Genomic DNA, 20000 nt, shown 5'->3' on the forward strand with positions numbered 1-20000 from the left:
CAGACCCCCATTTGAAAAGATATGCCAGGGACCCGCCATAAGAGACGATTTTATACGGCTCTAGCAGTGATTCTAAACCATTTTCATTTTAAGGACCCCCAGTTTGACATGCATTAGGCTACGTACCCCCATTTAATGGCATTTATTTATCTGGGACCCCAATTCATATTGTAAAATCAATGTTAATTAGGGTCCATTTGGTTCCATTTGGACACTCTCAGAGTTACAGACCCACAAGGGTCCATTTGGTTCCTATCCATCATTTAGCTGGGGACCCCCTGGAACCCCCTCAAGTACCCCTGGGGGTCCCTGGACCCCACTTTGAGAACCAATGGTGTAAAGTAACTAAGTACATTTACTCAAGTACTGTACTTTTGAGGTATATATATATACATATATATAGGCCATTTGAAAATAGCAGATCTACAAGCTCACAAGGCATCACATCGCGATGCAATGTGAGCATATAGATCTGCTATTTTCAAAAGATTGTTTATACATTTTGAACTTGTGAAATGGGACATTCTGCACAATGAGTACTTTTACTTTTGGTATTTTTAAGTACATTTTGATACGACGACTTTTAAAAATACTGATGAAACTTTGTTTGCAATTACATAACTAGGTAAAGACCACTTGAAGCACACATTACATTCTCTGTATCACATTACATTACATTACATTACATTACAGTCATTTAGCAGACGCTTTTATCCAAAGCGACTTACAATAAGTGCGATCAACAAAGGTAGGGAACGAAAGCTACTAATCACCAGAGGTTATAAGTGCATTTTCTGCAATAACAAGCAACCAAGAGCATACCTAGCGCTAAGGTAAAAGTGCAATATATCAGCTACCTATTTCCTTAAACAGATGAGACAAAATAGCTAAGTCAAATGAGCAGGAGCTAAAAACAAATAATTGTATTGACTAAACAAGATCCAATAAACAATTCAACAATAAAACAAGCATTCGTACAACTAGTTAACAACAAGTAGGCCAGGCAAAGAGGAAGGGTAGTGTTTCCTGAAGAGGTGGGTTTTCAGCCTGCGGCGAAAGATGGGCAGTGACTCTGCTGTCCTGACATCAGTGGGAAGTTCATTCCACCACTGTGGGGCCAGAACAGAAAAAAGTCGTGACCGTGTCGATCGACCAGAAGGACCGTTGAGCGGCGGGGGAGTCAGTCGCCCCTTGGTGGTCGACCGGAGTGGTCGGGAAGGGTTGTGGGCATTGACCAATACCCGGAGGTAAGAGGGAGCTGTTCCTTTCGCTGCCCTATAGGCTAGCACCAGGGTTTTAAACTGAATGCGAGCCGCTACGGGGAGCCAGTGCAGGGAACGGAGAAGGATAGTTGTGTGAGAGAACTTGGGGCGGTTGAACACCAGACGAGCCGCAGCTTTCTGAACAAGCTCCAGGGGTCTGATGGCAGATGCCGGAGCGCCAGCCAGGAGGGAGTTGCAGTAGTCCAGGCGGGAGATGACAAGAGCCTGGATGAGCACCTGGGCTGCCTTCTCCGTGAGGAAGGGCCGAATTCTCCTGATGTTGTAGAGGAGGAATCTGCAGGACCGTGTCACTGATGCGATGTTAGCCGAGAACGACAGTTGATCGTCCAGGGTCACACCCAGATTCTTCGCAGTCCGAGTTGACGTCACCACAGCGTTCTCAATGGTGATGGCCATGTCTCGGTGAGGACAGCCCTTCCCCGGGATGAACATCAGCTCGGTCTTGTCCAGGTTGAGCTTCAGGTGGTTCGTCGACATCCACTCCGAGATGTCAGCCAGACAAGCAGCAATGCGTGCCTCCACGTGTGTGTCAGAGGGGGGGAATGAGAGGATCAGCTGGGTGTCATCGGCATAGCAGTGGTAGGAAAAGCCATGGGAGCGGATGACAGCACCAAGAGATGTAGTGTAGAGAGAGAAGAGAAGAGGACCCAGAACCGAGCCTTGGGGAACCCCAGTAGTGAGCCTGTGTGGTTCTGACACAGACCCTCCCAGCTTCACCTGATAGGAGCGACCCGTCAGGTAGGATGCAAACAGGGAGAGTGCAGAGCCTGAGACACCCATCCCCTCGAGGGTGGAGAGGAGGATCTGATGGTTCACTGTGTCGAACGCTGCAGACAGGTCCAGGAGTATCAGGACAGAGGAGAGAGAGTTCGCTCTAGCGGCATGGAGTGACTCCGCCACTGCCAGGAGGGCAGTCTCTGTCGAGTGACCCACTTTGAACCCAGACTGGTTGGAGTCCAGGAGGTTGTTCTGGTGGAGATACGAGGACAGTTGTTTGAACACAGCACGTTCGAGAGTTTTAGATAGGAAGGATAGAAGGGAAACCGGCCTGTAGTTCTTGACTTCAGAGGGGTCAAGTGTCGGTTTCTTGAGGAGGGGGGTGACTCTGGCAGTCTTGAAAGTAGAGGGAAAGTAACCAGATGTCAGAGAGGTGTTAATAAGGTGGGTTAAGAAGGGAAGAAGTTCAGGTGCAGTGGACTGCAGCAGAGGGGATGGGACAGGGTCCAGAGAGCATGAGGTGGGGCGGCTAGAGGTAACAAGGAGAAGGACCTCGTTAGGAGAAAGGGGAGAAAAGTGGGATAGAGAGGTGGAGGGGGGGGAGAGAGGAGTAGATGAAGCTAGAGAGGGGAGGGTGGAAGAGGGACGGGTGTGGGTAGTGCGCAGGGCACCAGCCGGGGGAGGAGGGAATGAGGATCGGATATCGTTCACCTTCTTGTCAAAGAAGTTGGCGAAATCGTCAGGGACGAGGAGGGAGGAGGGAGGAGGGGGAGGTGGTTGCAGGAGAGAGGAGAAAGTTTCAAAGAGTTTTTTAGGGTTAGAAGCAGAAGCCTGAATTTTAGTGCAGAAGAAAGCAGCTTTAGCAGCTGATAGAGAGGAGGAAAAGGTAGAAAGGAGAGATTGGAAGGTAAGAAGGTCCTCCGGGAGGTTGCCATTTCTCCATTTACGCTCAGCTGCTCTTAGGCTCCGTCTCTCAGTACGCACTGAGTCCGACAACCAGGGTGCAGGTGGAGTTTGGCGTGCAGGCCTGGTGGTGAGGGGACAGAGATGGTCCAGGGAAGAGGATAGAGTAGAGAAAAGAAGATCAGTGGCAGTATCGGGGGATAGTAGAGCAAAGGATTCGGGGGCAGGGAGAGCAGAGAGGACAGAGGAGGAAAGATCAGAGGAGGATAGTGAGCGAAGGTTGCGACGTGAGGAAATCATGTGGGTAGGGAGGGGCTGTGGGGGGGGGGAGGAGAGAGAGAGAGAGTAAGACATGAGGTAGTGATCAGAGAGTTTCTTACCCTTTTCACTGGGAGGAGGAGTGACGGACAGGTTAGCAGTAGAGCAGCCTCTGGTGAAGATCAGGTCCAGTTGGTTGCCCTTCTCGTGGGTAGGGGGAGATGGGGAAAGGACTAGGTCGAAGGCGGCGAGAAACGACAGTAGTGGGTCTAGCTGCTTCTCGGTCGGGAGGTTGAAGTCACCCAGAAGGATGATTCCAGAGCCGTCGACCGGGAAGTGAGAGACTAGATGGTCGAGTTCCTCCAGGAAGCCACCAGCAGAGCCCGGTGGGCGATAAACAACTGCAATGGTGAGCTTGACTGGATGAGAAACCGTGACCATGTGATATTCAAAAGAGTTAGGAGAGAATTGTGACAGTGAGACAGGAGAGTATTTCCATTTTCTGGAAATTAGCAGACCAGCACCACCACCTATCCGCACGCCTCTGGGAGTGTGAGAGAAAGAGAACACATCTGACAGAGCCGCGGGTGTAGCAGTGTTTTCTGGTGGGATCCAAGTCTCAGTCAGGGCAAGGAAGTTAAGGGAGAGCCCGGATGCGTAGCCTGTGATGAAAGCAGCTTTGCCTTCCACCACAGCCGAGCGGCAATTCCAGAGCCCCCCTGTTACCACTTGCTCGACGTGAGTTGAAATAGTAGGATAGATTAGATTAGCGGTCTCGCGACATCTGGGTGTAACCCAGTGTTTTTGCGACCGCCAGGAAGAGGAGAGGACAGGAATAGGGAGAGAGCACATTGTAGATCACTAAACATAAACACACTACTATATCTATCACACCCCTATATATAGAAGAAGCACTCAATGGTCCAGGTCTTACATTGACTAAGTCGCGCTTTGACAAAGTCGCCTGCAGCTGCCTTTGTTCGTCTAGCCTTCGTTCGACTGGCCGCTTTGAAAGCTGCCGCTTCCAGCGCTGGTTTAAAACCACTTAGCTTGATTGCTAATTGTCTGCCGGGGAGTGCTGCCCCACCCAGCCACTTAGCACAGGGCTATTAAGTGGCCTGTTCTACCTGAAATTGCCTCAAGTGCTCTGTGTGACACACACAGAGTATCAATGGCCTACAGCTTATAGCACAAATACAAAAATAGAAACTACAGACTAACACAAGCTGAGAATACAGCACCAGTAACAAAGCACTTAAACTACACTGCTAGTAACTTGCTAGATAAGAAATATGCTATACTCACTACCCAGCAGCCAGGAGCTATGTTCACTCCAGATGTTGAATCACACACTGAGGTTAAACTATAGCAGCCTGCCTTTTAAATCCTTGGAGCTGTGCTGCCCCACCCAGCCACTTAGCACAGGGCTATTAAGTGGCCTGTTCTACCTGAAATTGCCTCAAGTGCTCTGTGTGACACACACAGAGTATCAATGGCCTACAGCTTATAGCACAAATACAAAAATAGAAACTACAGACTAACACAAGCTGAGAATACAGCACCAGTAACAAAGCACTTAAACTACACTGCTAGTAACTTGCTAGATAAGAAATATGCTATACTCACTACCCAGCAGCCAGGAGCTATGTTCACTCCAGATGTTGAATCACACACTGAGGTTAAACTATAGCAGCCTGCCTTTTAAATCCTTGGAGCTGTGCTGCCCCACCCAGCCACTTAGCACAGGGCTATTAAGTGGCCTGTTCTACCTGAAATTGCCTCAAGTGCTCTGTGTGACACACACAGAGTATCAATGGCCTACAGCTTATAGCACAAATACAAAAATAGAAACTACAGACTAACACAAGCTGAGAATACAGCACCAGTAACAAAGCACTTAAACTACACTGCTAGTAACTTGCTAGATAAGAAATATGCTATACTCACTACCCAGCAGCCAGGAGCTATGTTCACTCCAGATGTTGAATCACACACTGAGGTTAAACTATAGCAGCCTGCCTTTTAAATCCTTGGAGCTGTGCTGCCCCACCCAGCCACTTAGCACAGGGCTATTAAGTGGCCTGTTCTACCTGAAATTGCCTCAAGTGCTCTGTGTGACACACACAGAGTATCAATGGCCTACAGCTTATAGCACAAATACAAAAATAGAAACTACAGACTAACACAAGCTGAGAATACAGCACCAGTAACAAAGCACTTAAACTACACTGCTAGTAACTTGCTAGATAAGAAATATGCTATACTCACTACCCAGCAGCCAGGAGCTATGTTCACTCCAGATGTTGAATCACACACTGAGGTTAAACTATAGCAGCCTGCCTTTTAAATCCTTGGAGCTGTGCTGCCCCACCCAGCCACTTAGCACAGGGCTATTAAGTGGCCTGTTCTACCTGAAATTGCCTCAAGTGCTCTGTGTGACACACACAGAGTATCAATGGCCTACAGCTTATAGCACAAATACAAAAATAGAAACTACAGACTAACACAAGCTGAGAATACAGCACCAGTAACAAAGCACTTAAACTACACTGCTAGTAACTTGCTAGATAAGAAATATGCTATACTCACTACCCAGCAGCCAGGAGCTATGTTCACTCCAGATGTTGAATCACACACTGAGGTTAAACTATAGCAGCCTGCCTTTTAAATCCTTGGAGCTGTGCTGCCCCACCCAGCCACTTAGCACAGGGCTATTAAGTGGCCTGTTCTACCTGAAATTGCCTCAAGTGCTCTGTGTGACACACACAGAGTATCAATGGCCTACAGCTTATAGCACAAATACAAAAATAGAAACTACAGACTAACACAAGCTGAGAATACAGCACCAGTAACAAAGCACTTAAACTACACTGCTAGTAACTTGCTAGATAAGAAATATGCTATACTCACTACCCAGCAGCCAGGAGCTATGTTCACTCCAGATGTTGAATCACACACTGAGGTTAAACTATAGCAGCCTGCCTTTTAAATCCTTGGAGCTGTGCTGCCCCACCCAGCCACTTAGCACAGGGCTATTAAGTGGCCTGTTCTACCTGAAATTGCCTCAAGTGCTCTGTGTGACACACACAGAGTATCAATGGCCTACAGCTTATAGCACAAATACAAAAATAGAAACTACAGACTAACACAAGCTGAGAATACAGCACCAGTAACAAAGCACTTAAACTACACTGCTAGTAACTTGCTAGATAAGAAATATGCTATACTCACTACCCAGCAGCCAGGAGCTATGTTCACTCCAGATGTTGAATCACACACTGAGGTTAAACTATAGCAGCCTGCCTTTTAAATCCTTGGAGCTGTGCTGCCCCACCCAGCCACTTAGCACAGGGCTATTAAGTGGCCTGTTCTACCTGAAATTGCCTCAAGTGCTCTGTGTGACACACACAGAGTATCAATGGCCTACAGCTTATAGCACAAATACAAAAATAGAAACTACAGACTAACACAAGCTGAGAATACAGCACCAGTAACAAAGCACTTAAACTACACTGCTAGTAACTTGCTAGATAAGAAATATGCTATACTCACTACCCAGCAGCCAGGAGCTATGTTCACTCCAGATGTTGAATCACACACTGAGGTTAAACTATAGCAGCCTGCCTTTTAAATCCTTGGAGCTGTGCTGCCCCACCCAGCCACTTAGCACAGGGCTATTAAGTGGCCTGTTCTACCTGAAATTGCCTCAAGTGCTCTGTGTGACACACACAGAGTATCAATGGCCTACAGCTTATGGCACAAATACAAAAATAGAAACTACAGACTAACACAAGCTGAGAATACAGCACCAGTAACAAAGCACTTAAACTACACTGCTAGTAACTTGCTAGATAAGAAATATGCTATACTCACTACCCAGCAGCCAGGAGCTATGTTCACTCCAGATGTTGAATCACACACTGAGGTTAAACTATAGCAGCCTGCCTTTTAAATCCTTGGAGCTGTGCTGCCCCACCCAGCCACTTAGCACAGGGCTATTAAGTGGCCTGTTCTACCTGAAATTGCCTCAAGTGCTCTGTGTGACACACACAGAGTATCAATGGCCTACAGCTTATGGCACAAATACAAAAATAGAAACTACAGACTAACACAAGCTGAGAATACAGCACCAGTAACAAAGCACTTAAACTACACTGCTAGTAACTTGCTAGATAAGAAATATGCTATACTCACTACCCAGCAGCCAGGAGCTATGTTCACTCCAGATGTTGAATCACAGTTTATTTAAAATCTACTGTGTTTGTTTTATTTGACTGTTAGTGTGATTTTCACATACATTAATGAATGATTCCTCATTCATTTGGAGTTTGGTGTACAAATGTAGATATCCTTGTTTTAAAATGTGATTGAAAGAATATGATTATCACAGGAATTAATGTGACTAGAAGTTCGGGTTGACAGCTCAAGCTGTATGTTAGGTAGGCTTTGTTAGAGTTGTTTAAGTTAAAGAATTAATGTTACTTCATTTTACTCTCAGCTAAAGGCATGCCTTCAAAGCAGCGGAGGGATCATAGCTTGAAGAAGAAGTTTCAGCATGCAGCTAAAAACTGCAAAACATTAGATGTTTTTTTCAAAGGGTGAGGAAATTATGATTCAAAAAGCAATAAGGTTAGCTACTAAGATGCACCAAAATGCATGTAAGCCAGTTATTTTGCAGTGAAACCATTTAATGTATTTACTGTTAGCTGTCTTTACCCAGTATTGTGTCAATATTTTCCAGCCAGAGTAAGGCAGACCAGAAGATTGAAGATTGCCAACCAAAGAACAAACGGCAAAGAACAGACACAGGTGAACAAGTCTTTTTACTACATGGAGAAGGAGAGGATGGAGGAGAAAAGCAAGCAAGCTACGTATATGAAAGAGAAGAGCAGGCCAGAACAGACAATGTAAGACAAAGAGGCAGAGATGAGAGAGGAGAACAGGCCGGAGGAGAAAATGAACAAGCAGGACACAGATATGAAGGAGGAGACAAAGTAAGACAAAGACACAGAGATCAGACAGAAGGAGAACATGACAGAACAGACAATGTAAGACAAGGAGACAGAGATGAGAGAGGAGAACAGGCCGGAGGAGAAAATGAACAAGCAGGACACAGATATGAAGGAGGAGACAAAGTAAGACGCAGAGATCAGACAGAAGGAGAACATGACAGAACAGACAATGTAAGCCAAGGAGACAGAGATGAGAGAGGAGAACATGAAGACAATGAAAGACACAGAGATGAGAGAGAAGAAGAACATGCCAGAGGAGATGATGTAAGACAAAAACACAGAGATAAGATAGGAGGAAAACATGCTGGAGGAGACAATGTAAGACCGACAAGAAAGACAACTGCCACAACTGTAGAGTCATGGGGATATGACTGGCTGCACTTTGAGAAGGACAAGAAAGGCTATGTTACTAAGTTGTGGTGTTCCACGTGTAGGAAATGCTATAAAGAGCGCACCACAAAAGAGCCAAAACTTCAAATTTGCACAGACTCTTACATAACTGGAACTGCAAACATTAAAAAAGACAAAGCCAAAACACATAATGATTCAAAAGCTCACATGACAGCATGCAACCAAACAAACAAAACTCCAAGTAATTCAACTACAGTTTCGCAGCTCCAGAAACTTCATGAGAGAACTGAGACAAAGATGCGCAAATTATTTGATATTGCTTACACTGTCGCATACACTGAGCAACCTTTTAGTCTGTTCAAGACTTTAGTCTCTGTGGAACGCAAGCATGGGGTGGAGCTGGGGATCACCTATCACAATTCAAAGTCCTGCCGTATATTTATTGAACATATTGCTGGAAGCATCAGAGACCATCTTCAAGCACTTAAGAAATGTGAGCCTTTCTATTGCTCCTTACTGTTTGATGGAAGCACAGACAAAGGAACTTCAGATAAAGAAGTCATAAGCATCAAGGTTGTTGAAAATGGCTCCCCAAGAATCAGCCTACTTGGGTAAGATGAATGTAGACTCTGTTGAATATGTTTTTTTTTTCTCCAAATGCAATTTAGTGTATTTTGTTTTTTGGGATAGTGACAGTGTAAAAAGGCAGGAAAGTTGGAGAGATTATGCAGTAATGCAGTATAGGCTGTAGTGGTTCTAATAAAGCTTCCAGTTAATGTATTCAAAACTAATTTTCAATGTCTGTCTTTGTGTTCCATTGTAAGTATTGCAGAGCCAAAGACATGTGATGCTGAGGGGATTTTTGGAGCCATAATGCAGAAGTGTGCAGAAAACGGTGTTCACTCTCCATTCCGACATCTCACCACTCCGACTAGTGGCTTCCGCGTGCGGTTAGGGTTAGGGTTAGGGTTAGGTATAGGGTTCGTCAACATCGGAAAGGCGACATGTCGGAAAGGAGAAATGCACCCGCAGAAAACAACCTGGATCTAAGTGGCTGCTTGACTGCAACTGCCGCTGATGGTGCATCCGTCAACTTTGGAAAGACGAATGGTGTCCTCACCAAACTACAGGACTCTGTGCCATGGATGCTGAAAGTGCATTGTGTTGCCCACAGACTGGAGCTGTCCCTGAAGGAAGCCTTCAAGGGAACATACTTTGAACAGGTACTGTATTGTTCTTCTTACTTACTATATCTGTAGAATATATAATCAAAATGTACAATGTACAATGTGTAATGCAGTGTAAGTGTAATAAATGCCGTCATTTCTGTTTTTCTTTTACCAAGATTGATGACCTCTTGGCAAGACTGTACTCTCTCTACCATCGTTCCCCCAAAAAATGGAGGGAGTTGAAGGCCATCGGAGAGGAACTTAAGGAGCACATCGTGAAACCGGCTCGCTCCCAGGGAACAAGGTGGATTGACCACAGGAGGAGGGCTGTGTCGTGTCTTGCCAACTCAAACTTCAGGAGCATTGTCACCCACCTCCAGGAAAGACAGGACGAGGCCGCACCAGAGAGAGAGAAGATCAGGGCCATGTTGCGGCAGTTAACCTCCGAAAAGTTTGTTCTCAATATGGCACTATATCAGGACCTTTTGTCTGCGCTGGCTGAACTGTCGCTTCATTTCCAAGGAGATCAACTGCCCCTATCAAGTGTGCGTAGTAGGATCCTGGCTGCCCAGGCTGCACTGCGTAAGCAAACTGAGAGGCCAGGTCCCTATCTCTGCCCAGTCTTTGAATCCTTCACCATGACCACTGAGGGTTTTCAATACAATGGTGTAAAGATCAGAAATTCAAATGTAACGGCAGAGGCCTTCTGTCGCAGTAGGAAAGACACTGTGGACAAAATCATTTCCTGCATTGGCAAGAGATTTTCCACTTTCTCCACTGATCCTGTGCTTCTTGCAGCAGAGATGTTTGATCCTGTGAATTTCCCAACTGAAGAAAGGCTCTTGGAGGAGTTTGGTGAGGAAGAGGTGCATCACTTATGCAAGCACTTTGAGCCTCTTCTCACAAAAAATGGTTGTAATGTGGCTGAGATAGAAAGAGAGTGGTACAGAGCTAAAGTTGACATAGTACGCCACCACAAGGACCAAGCTTTCCTCCCATTATGGTCAAGGTTTCTGAATGAGAAGGGAAGCACATATCCCAACCTGCTACACCTGATTAGAATTGTCTTAGTGTTCCCTGTTTCCACCTCTCAGGTAGAGCGACAGTTCTCAGTTATGAAGAGAATGCAGGGAGACTGGTGCCTAAGCCTGCACACATCCACAATTGAAGACCTCCTCCTTATCAAATCACAGGGTTGTGCTCCTGCAGATTATCAAAGCCAAGAAGCAGTGGCAAAATGGTGGGGAGCTGGCATCTGTAAAAAGAGGCCATACATTCAGCCATATGGTCCAAGAAATTCAAAATCCAACAATGTGACACCGCCTGACTCCCCATCTTCAAGTAGTGATTCAGATTAGGCTAGTACAAGCCAGGGCTGAATGTGACCAGTGAGAAACTCATTAGCAAGTATTTTACCTGTGAGGCTTTTTGGTTACAGGATAACTAGGCTGAACTACTAAGTAAAATGCCACGACATACATATTTACAATATTTTGCAACAGTAGCTACTTGTACTTTGTGATTTAAAGCTGTGAATGTGATTGTTTATTTAACCCATTAAGACGTGAGGCCGATTCTACAAATGCCTTTAAATTAGTAGTTCTCAAACTTGTTCATGCCAAGGACCCCCAAATTGACATGTATTTGTCCCCCATCTGACAATGTTTTGTGCCAGGGACCCCCCCCAGTGTTAAAAAAATCTAAATTATTCAAAATCTTCAAAAATAGATGTACAAACTTGTACAGTAGCACGGCACTAACTAAGTTCTAATGTTGTAAGAGTTTTCAGAAAAATGCATGTTGCTATAAATATAGCTAAAAATCTAAAATGACACAGATGCTTTCCCTGTTTTGACGGGTTAAACCAGAGAAGGTGAATGATTGTTTGAAACTCATTTCCTGCTGTTACTACTGTTTGTCTCTGTATGACAGTTTAATTACTGCTGTTTGTGTGGGACAGCATAATGGAAGTCAGAAGGTGCATCTAGCTATAATCCTCTGTTCACATGAAGCCAGAGCAGTTTTTACCCCCCAGCAAATGATATGTATTAATTGTTTGAGAAATAAAACAATTATTCTGTGAAATAAACCGCTTCATGATATTTATTTCATTGAAAGTTATATGTATTACAAATGTAATCATCCTTAACCTTTAAGCTAAATGAATTATGACGTGGACTTAAAATCATTGTTTTATTTGATGGCCTTCCTGCCCTGGCACTTGGCCTTTGTTTCCAAAAATGGACAAGACCAAAGGCCAAGTGGCCTTGCCCCTAAAATCACGAAATTCCAGGCCTGATTACTACATGTTTTTGTGAGAGTATTAACTACCCTAGGAGACACGGGGAGGACATGCAAACTCCACACAGAGTAGGCCCTTTCTAACTTTTTACTGTATATATATTTTTTTAATAAACTGTTTGTATGATATTCTGCATAGTAGTGTATATCTGTCTGTCATTTAATGTCTCTATGAAATGAGTACAAAAGGACCGCGACCAAAACAAGCCAGTGGCATTCATGTTTTTTTTATCCTATTTAGTTGTAGCCTGGTAAACCCTCCCTCCGGAAATCTCATTTCCATTTGATTTCAGGAGAGAGTCTGGGCTGAACCGCCTTTCTGCAATAATCGCTGTGGGCTGGAGTTGGGCGGGAGTAATACCGTTGACTGACAACCCCTTCAACCAATGATCGTTTTTCCCCTTCAGCCAATCAGCAGTTCATGTTGACGAGCTCCAGACTATGTGACGCAACGGGACTTTTGGGACGGCCATGCCGAAAATAGGTTGCCTTATTGGGATACATGCGTGTCACTCCCCGCCCCTGCCGGTTCTCTAAATTTATATTTTTAAATAGGCTCTGTCATGATTAATTGACCACATATATGAAGTTAAACAACTAAATTCTAGACAAACGATATCTTAATAGTAAATTCCGTGCCTCAAAAAAGAAGTTTGAGACCGTTTTAAAAACTAAAGTAAACAGTGAAGGCACTCGGACAACAACAATGGCTGCCGTTCGTCTTTTGTCGGCCCCAGTCAGGCTGCACTCGGCTTCATTCGGGCTCACTCGAACTCGCCACCTGATTGGCCAACTGTCGCTGTCAATCACAGAACGATGTGCGACGACGCTGATAGGCTCGTCGGTTCGGAGAACAGAGCGATTATTGCAGAAAGGCGGTTCAGCCCAGACTCTCTCCTGAAATCAAATGGAAATGAGATTTCCGGAGGGAGGGTTTACCAGGCTAATTTAGTTGACCTTCTATTTAAACTGTACTGTCATGTGCTTTTTATCTGCAAACTTATAAATAAAGTAATCAATCAATCAATCAATCAATCAATCAAAGACGCACGCACGCACGCACGCACGCACGCACGCACGCACACACAATTTGCTTTATTCAATAAATAAACACAATGGATAGAATAATAATTACTGAGACAATAATTGATAGTTGTAGCTCTAGTCATGAGTGTATTTTCCAGCAGGTCTAATAGAGGATCAAACTGGAACATTCTGTTCTCATTAAAATGATAATTACTGCACTGTGTTGCATGTGTGTATGTGTGTGTGTGTGTGTGTGTGTGTGTGTGTGTGTGTGTGTGTGTGTGTGTGTGTGTGTGTGTGTGTGTGTGTGTGTGTGCGTGTGCGTGCGTGCGTGTGCGTGTGCGTATGTGCGTGCGTGCGTGTGCGTGTGCGTGTGCGTGCGTGCGTTCGTGTGCGCGCGCACGCGCGCGTGTGCGTGTGCGTGTGTGTGTGTGCGTGTGCGTGTGTGTGTTCGTGTGCGTGTGTGTGTGTGTGTGTGTGTGTGTGCGTGTCCTGTAGGGAGCTAAAGGCCAGCAGTGACGTAGAAGAGGCGTCCCTCCTGACCCGACCACAGGGGGGCGCTAACATGAAGGCTGCTGAACAGCTTGTCAACTGAAATCACCTCTTTAATTATTCATCAGGTTTTTAGTGTCCTTTAGAATGGAGGGAGAGGAGGAGTCTGTGTTGATGTTATAGAGCTGCAACATTTTTATCCCACGATTTTTTAACCCCTATTTTTCACCCAGCGCCAATGCCTAAGCGTGTAATCCTGGGCACTACTCTGCCTCTGCCAGCCTGGGGAGAGCCCTGATGCTTCATTCAACGCATGAGGAGTGAGCAGGCCGCTTCTTATCACCTGACAGGGAGGAGTTTCCCCGGTAGGACGTAGCTTCTTGTCACCTGACAGGGAGGAGTTTCCCTGGTAGGACGTAGCGTGTGGAAGGAACACGTTATTCCAACCAGTTCCTTTCCCCTCCATCTAGGCTAGGGACAATGGCTCCAAAAAAAATGGGGTACCCCTCCCGGAGGTAGGACCAAACACAACATGTTTTTTCCTCATCTATAAGGCCTCCCATACATGAAATGGATTGTTGTATAAAAATATTTTACTGCAAAAGTGGTGAAATTGATATATAAAGTTATACACCCCAAACTAAAAATAAAGCCTGTCCGTCTGGGGGTTGAGGCATATAAACTCATGTAGATTCACAATGGAAGCTCTGATAGGTTTACAACTTGGTGTACTTGAAGCCAGGACTTCCTTCTACATTCTAGAAAAGACCAAATGTCAATATCTGAATGTAAATAGGAGATACAGACATTTGAACACATACTTACAATAGGCGGAAATATAAATCTAAAATATAGCTGCAAGCAGCGATAATATGGGGCCAGGAGAGAGAAAGAGAAATGATAATTCCTTTAACAGGTCAGTTCATGAAAGTCCTTGCGGTCTTGTTTCCAATGAGGGCCTGTGAGCAATTAGGGGTTAAGAGTCTTGCTCAGGGACAAATTTCGTTTCATCGACACATTTGCTGACCTGGCCTGGAATCGACCTGGGTCAACCAGAGCCTCTGGCTCTGGCTCCCTAGGCGGGCTCACTAACCACTCAGCTATGGCCAACCCTCAGAGAGAGAGAGAGAGAGAGAGAGAGAGAGAGAGAGAGAGAGAGAGAGAGAGAGAGAGAGAGAGAGAGAGAGAGAGAGAGAGAGAGAGAGAATAGATTGAAGAGACAGAAACATGGAAACGGAATCGATTGAAGATAGAAACGGAATAGATTGAAGAGACAGAGACATTGAAACGGAATAGATTGAAGATAGAAACGGAATAGATTGAAGAGAGAGAGAGAGGCATGGAAATGGAATAGATTGAAGATAGAAACGGAATAGATTGAAGAGAGAGAGAGAGCCATGGAAACGGAATAGATTGAGTCATGTTTTTTGCAATTCAACTTAAATGAGTCTGCATCAAGTGAGGCTTGAACCGGCAACCTTGCGATCATGAGGCACTCTTAGGTAGCTGCAACACTACCTATAGTGCTATAGCTTTGTCCAGGCTGATATCGTCTGTTGAGGATCACAAACTCTTGCCTTCTGTCATGACCCAAGCCCCTGTTTCACTAACACAAAGATCACTCGTTCACAAACCATTTACCAATGAAGAAATTGTACATCTCCTCAGAACCAAAACTAGTGAAAGTAGCCGATCTACAAGCTCACAAACCATTAAAAGTTGTCAGATTGTACATCGGCTATTTTCACAATGAAGTATGTTATACATTGAAAAAACATACTCTCATTGCTATCTGAAAAGTTGTGAGATTGTAGATCAGCTATTTTCACAATGAAGTATGTAAAAAACACTCAATTAAGTATTTCATGTTATCTTTAACAATTGCAAATGTATTCATTGATAGTCATGTTGTGTGAAATGCAACTTAGATGAAGTCTGCACCAAGTGAGGCTTGAACCTGTGACCTTGAGGTTGTGAGACATACACTTAAGCGGGACGCTATTGGACCAAGAGACAAACCTCTGAAAAAAGAGATCACACTGATCATACAGTTTCACGCAAATAGCTGGAAAATCCTGGGTTTAAGTGTTTTTCAAACTGCTCAAGATTGCGGACAACCTAAGGGCGGTGCTTACTGGTCAACGTGATAGATGTGTTCCTCATTAGTCAAGGCACATGTGTAAGCAGGTCTAATGGCTGTCGGCCAAACGAGGCATGACTTTTGCCTGTTTAAAGTTTCAATTTTCAAAAAATTGCTATAGCGCCCCCGTTTGACCAATTGGAGTAAGATTGGTTTCAGTGATATTTGGAATGGCCCTTTACATTTCTGCAAAGTTTCAAAGAATGGTAAGTCTGCATGTATGAGTTAGGGGCAGATGAATAATTGTCATAAAACTGCAATATTCATTGGCTCATTAAAGCTTCATTTTTTCACTTATGGAAGATATTTTGCAAACGTTTTTTGGTATAGGTCCAAAGTTCATGTGTAAAAAGTTTCGTGCAGATTACTCAAAAATCCCAGGAGGAGATAGGTTTTAACTGTTTTTCATATAATTCAAAATGGTGGGAGATCTAAAGGTCAGAGGTCAAAAGTCAGAGTGTGAAAGTTGTTCAGCATGAGGAGACGCATGTGTGCATCGAAGTTTCATGGCTGTAGGTGAAACAGGGCATGAGTTGTACCTGATCAAAGTTGGCATTTTTCAATTGAGTGCTATAGCGCCACCTTTTGACGAAAGATTGTGAGAATTATTTCTTGATCGTTTTTCATGACCATCTATCATATGGCCGAGTTTCATAAAAAGCGACTGCACGGTTCAGCCAGACCTGCCAAAAGTGGCAGAAGAAGAAGAAACGGAATAATGCCAATAACAATATGGGTCCATGCTGGAAGCCTGGCCCCATAATAAATGTTTTCTTTACTTTGTAGTGAATCTGACATGGATTGTCATAGCAAGACATATTATGTCTTGTTGGAAAGGTGTGGTTCTACTGAATCCAGCAATACCAATTGTGCAAAAGAAGCTTTAATACTCATGGAGCTATGCCACTAAACGTATATGGTGTCCCAAATGGGGAAAACATGAAACTATCTATAATCTACAGTATCACACCGATTAGTTTTATTTATTTGATGCTCAAAGTTATCCTAACAGCATGTAGAGTTTATACAATTTAACATATTTGGTTACAGTAAAGTTATACTACAGTATCGGGCTCCACCTTCTCTATCTTATTGCCTACATGGGCTTCTTCATAAACTGACAGGTAAATCATTGCAAATATTTTGGAATGTGAAAAGATGAGAAGGACCTTGCCAAATCAATTAGTTAAAAGGTAGGTCAAAAGTGATTTGCAATTATTAAAATAATTGCAAAATGGGTCTATGTTCTGATAGTACTCGTTACTATAGAGTGTCCTGTCCATATAAGGAGTCTCCCATGTCTCTCCAGCTCTTTATTAAACAGAAAATGCATGTACAGTGCTCTCTCCTGATTGGCTCAAATGATGTCACCTACCTGAAAATGTACTATAATCTGTGTACTAAAGAGCTGGAGAGGCCCTGTGACCGAACAAACACTCTGTAGCAATGATTACTATCAGAATATAGTACTTTAACCTTTTAACAAAAAAAAACAAAAAAATATCACTTACCCTACCTTTAATCAGCTAGCTGAAGAGTGACCTAGCTTAAAGTTTAATTTAGTGTTACAGAGCATGTCATTGACACATGAACATTGACAATAGCAGAACCCTGACTCTGTTTCACAAAAATGTAATAGAGACTTAATTAGTATCACTGGCAACAATATGGTTACTGTACATAGAGCCTAACAGACAGTGTACGTACAACATAGATACTGATGCAAATTCTGAGGTGTATCTTTTTAATTTTACCGGAAGGGAGTGTGATGTACAAACATTGGATCCAAATCTTTGTATCATCTGTGGTAAACATTTAGAAAAAGGAAAGAAACAAGATCCATATGTCAAAAAGCACACAGCAGAAGGCCTTCAATAATATTGCTCAACAGAGGGATGATGATGTTCATACAACCCTGTCTCCATATACAGATGATGAACTTTCCTTCAAAATAAAGGTAGTATATCTTATCATATTATAGTATAATATGTATCATGATAGAGCAAACTACTCCAGTAAGACCAACAATAATGAGCAGTAGCAAATGAAAAAAAAGATAGTGAGAGCATACCTGCACCAGTCTCCTCAAGAAGACTGAGCAGGGTTGATACAACATTGTTTAACACACAAAACGATTGTTTCATTTGTGGAAAGGCCAGTACAAGACCAGAACATCTGACAAACATGACTGGTACAGGTAAGAGTACCAGAGACAAGGTCCATCATGTAGCATCAGAATGATTGATGAAGTTGTACAGCATCGGGTGCTCTCGTATGCAGATCTCTTTGAGTATGATGCCAAATATCATAAAACCTGCCTTAAACACTACATCTCTAAACGCAATATAGCAGCTTCCAGATGATAAAAGAAAAAGAACAGCAGACCAGTATCTATAACAAAGCCTTTATTAAACTCACTGAAGTCATTGACAAAAATGTTTTCTCTAAAATAATTGATTTTGATGACACTAAACTAAGAGTTATGATGACATACTGAAGACACTGGGGTCTGAGGTAGAAGATGAGATGTGCCAACACACAAAATGAAGATCCTGGCAACTGAAGGAAAAGCTCATACAATTTGTAGAACAAGCTGGAAAGTCTTATGTGGTATGCTCTGAAGGTGTACAGTATGCAATGAGAGAAGCTGCACATCTCCAAGAAAAAACAGAAGAGACAGAAGACTGTGAAACACAACAGCCAAGTCAAGATCTCTTTGAGAGGCAAATACTACAACAGCTGCAGATACAGTATATTGAGAAAAAGCATGGACCAGTGTGTTTAGTACGTCATCATAACTCTCAGACAAGAAGTTCTGTGTCATCACTTTAATTTCTTCAGAGAAAACAGTTTTGTCAATGACTTCAGTGAGCTTAATACAAACTTTGTCAAAGATACTGGTCTGGTGTTCTGATTATTTTATTTTATTTTTGTCTGGCAGCTGCATTTTGTTTAAAGATGTCGTGTTTTAAGGCAGCTTTATGATATCTGGCATCATACACAATGAGATACGGGTATGAGAGCAACCGATGATATACAACTTCATCAACCTTTCTGATGCTGCATGACGGACCAATTGTCTCTGGTACTCTTACCTGTACCAGTAATAATAGCTGTCAGATGTTCTGGTCTTGTTCTGGCCTTCCCACACATGAAACAATCTTTCCATATGTTAACAATGTTGTAAGAACCCTACTCAGTCTTCTTGATGAGATGGTGCAGGTATTGTTTGATCTACATGATACATGATAAGATATACTACCTTTATTTTTGAAGGAAAGTATGTAATCTGTATATAAAGACAGGGTTTTATGAACATTATCGTCTGTCTGTTGAGCAACATTTAGTATGAATTGAAGGTCTTCTGCTATGGGCTTTTTGACATTATGGATCTTGCTTCTTTACTCTGTCTAAATGTTTACCACAGATGATACAACAATTTGGATCCAACGATTGTTCATCACACTACATTCTGTAAAACCCTAACCCAAAAGTTAGAAAGAAGCTACTGTTAGGCTCTACAGTAACCATATTGTTGCCAGTGATACTAATTAAGGCTTTGTTCCATTCTGGTGAAACAAAGTCAGGGTGCTGCTATTGCCAATGTAGGCCACTAGACAGGCTCTGTTACACTAAATGGAACTACAAAAAAAATAAAAAATAAAAAATAGTTCACCCACAAAATGACAGTTTTGTGTGTAAGTGAGTCATTTTTTGGGTGAACTACTCCTTTAAGCTAGGTCATTCTCCAGCTAGCTAATTAGCTACTTGATTTAGCAAGGTCCTTCTCATCTTTTCACATTTCAAAATATTTGCAATGATACCTGTCAGTTTATGAAGAAACCCATAGGCAATAAGATACAGATAGAGCAGTATAGTACAGTAGTAAAACTTGACTGTAACCAAATATGTCACATGATATAAACTCTAATTATTGACGTTATGAGGATAACTTTGAGCATCACATGGTTGGAGCTTGGCTTTCCTCAGCCAGATTTGCTAAATAATTGTTAGTAGTTGTACTGTAGGCCTGCATTTTTCTCTGCATTGTTGGAGTTGCATATATTATATAAAAAAATTAACAATTTCACATTTTCTCAAGTTTGGGACATTTCATACATTTTAGGGAATTCTTCACTAAGTGAATGTGTTCATATTTTTCCACCCTTGATAAGTGAATTGAAAATAAAACTAATCGGTGTGATACTGTAGATTTCATTAGGACTGTTTCATGTTCTCCCCATTTGGGACACCATATACGTTTAGTGGCATAGCTCCATGAGTATTAAAGCTATTTTTACACAATTGGTATTGCTGGATTCAGTAGAACCACACCTTTCCAACAAGA

General features: G+C 43.1%; 1 protein-coding gene across 1 annotated transcript in view; it reads right to left on the reverse strand.

Annotated features, from left to right (window-relative positions):
• dgki (diacylglycerol kinase, iota) overlaps positions 1 to 20000 on the reverse strand; it is a gene marked incomplete at its 3' end in the record, with an annotated part of 149560 nt that overhangs the window by 87604 nt on the left and 41956 nt on the right.

The sequence above is a fragment of the Gymnoscopelus microlampas genome, assembly GCF_963454915.1.
Source record: "Gymnoscopelus microlampas genome assembly, chromosome: 23".
In the NCBI taxonomy this organism is placed as follows: Eukaryota; Metazoa; Chordata; class Actinopteri; order Myctophiformes; family Myctophidae; genus Gymnoscopelus; species Gymnoscopelus microlampas.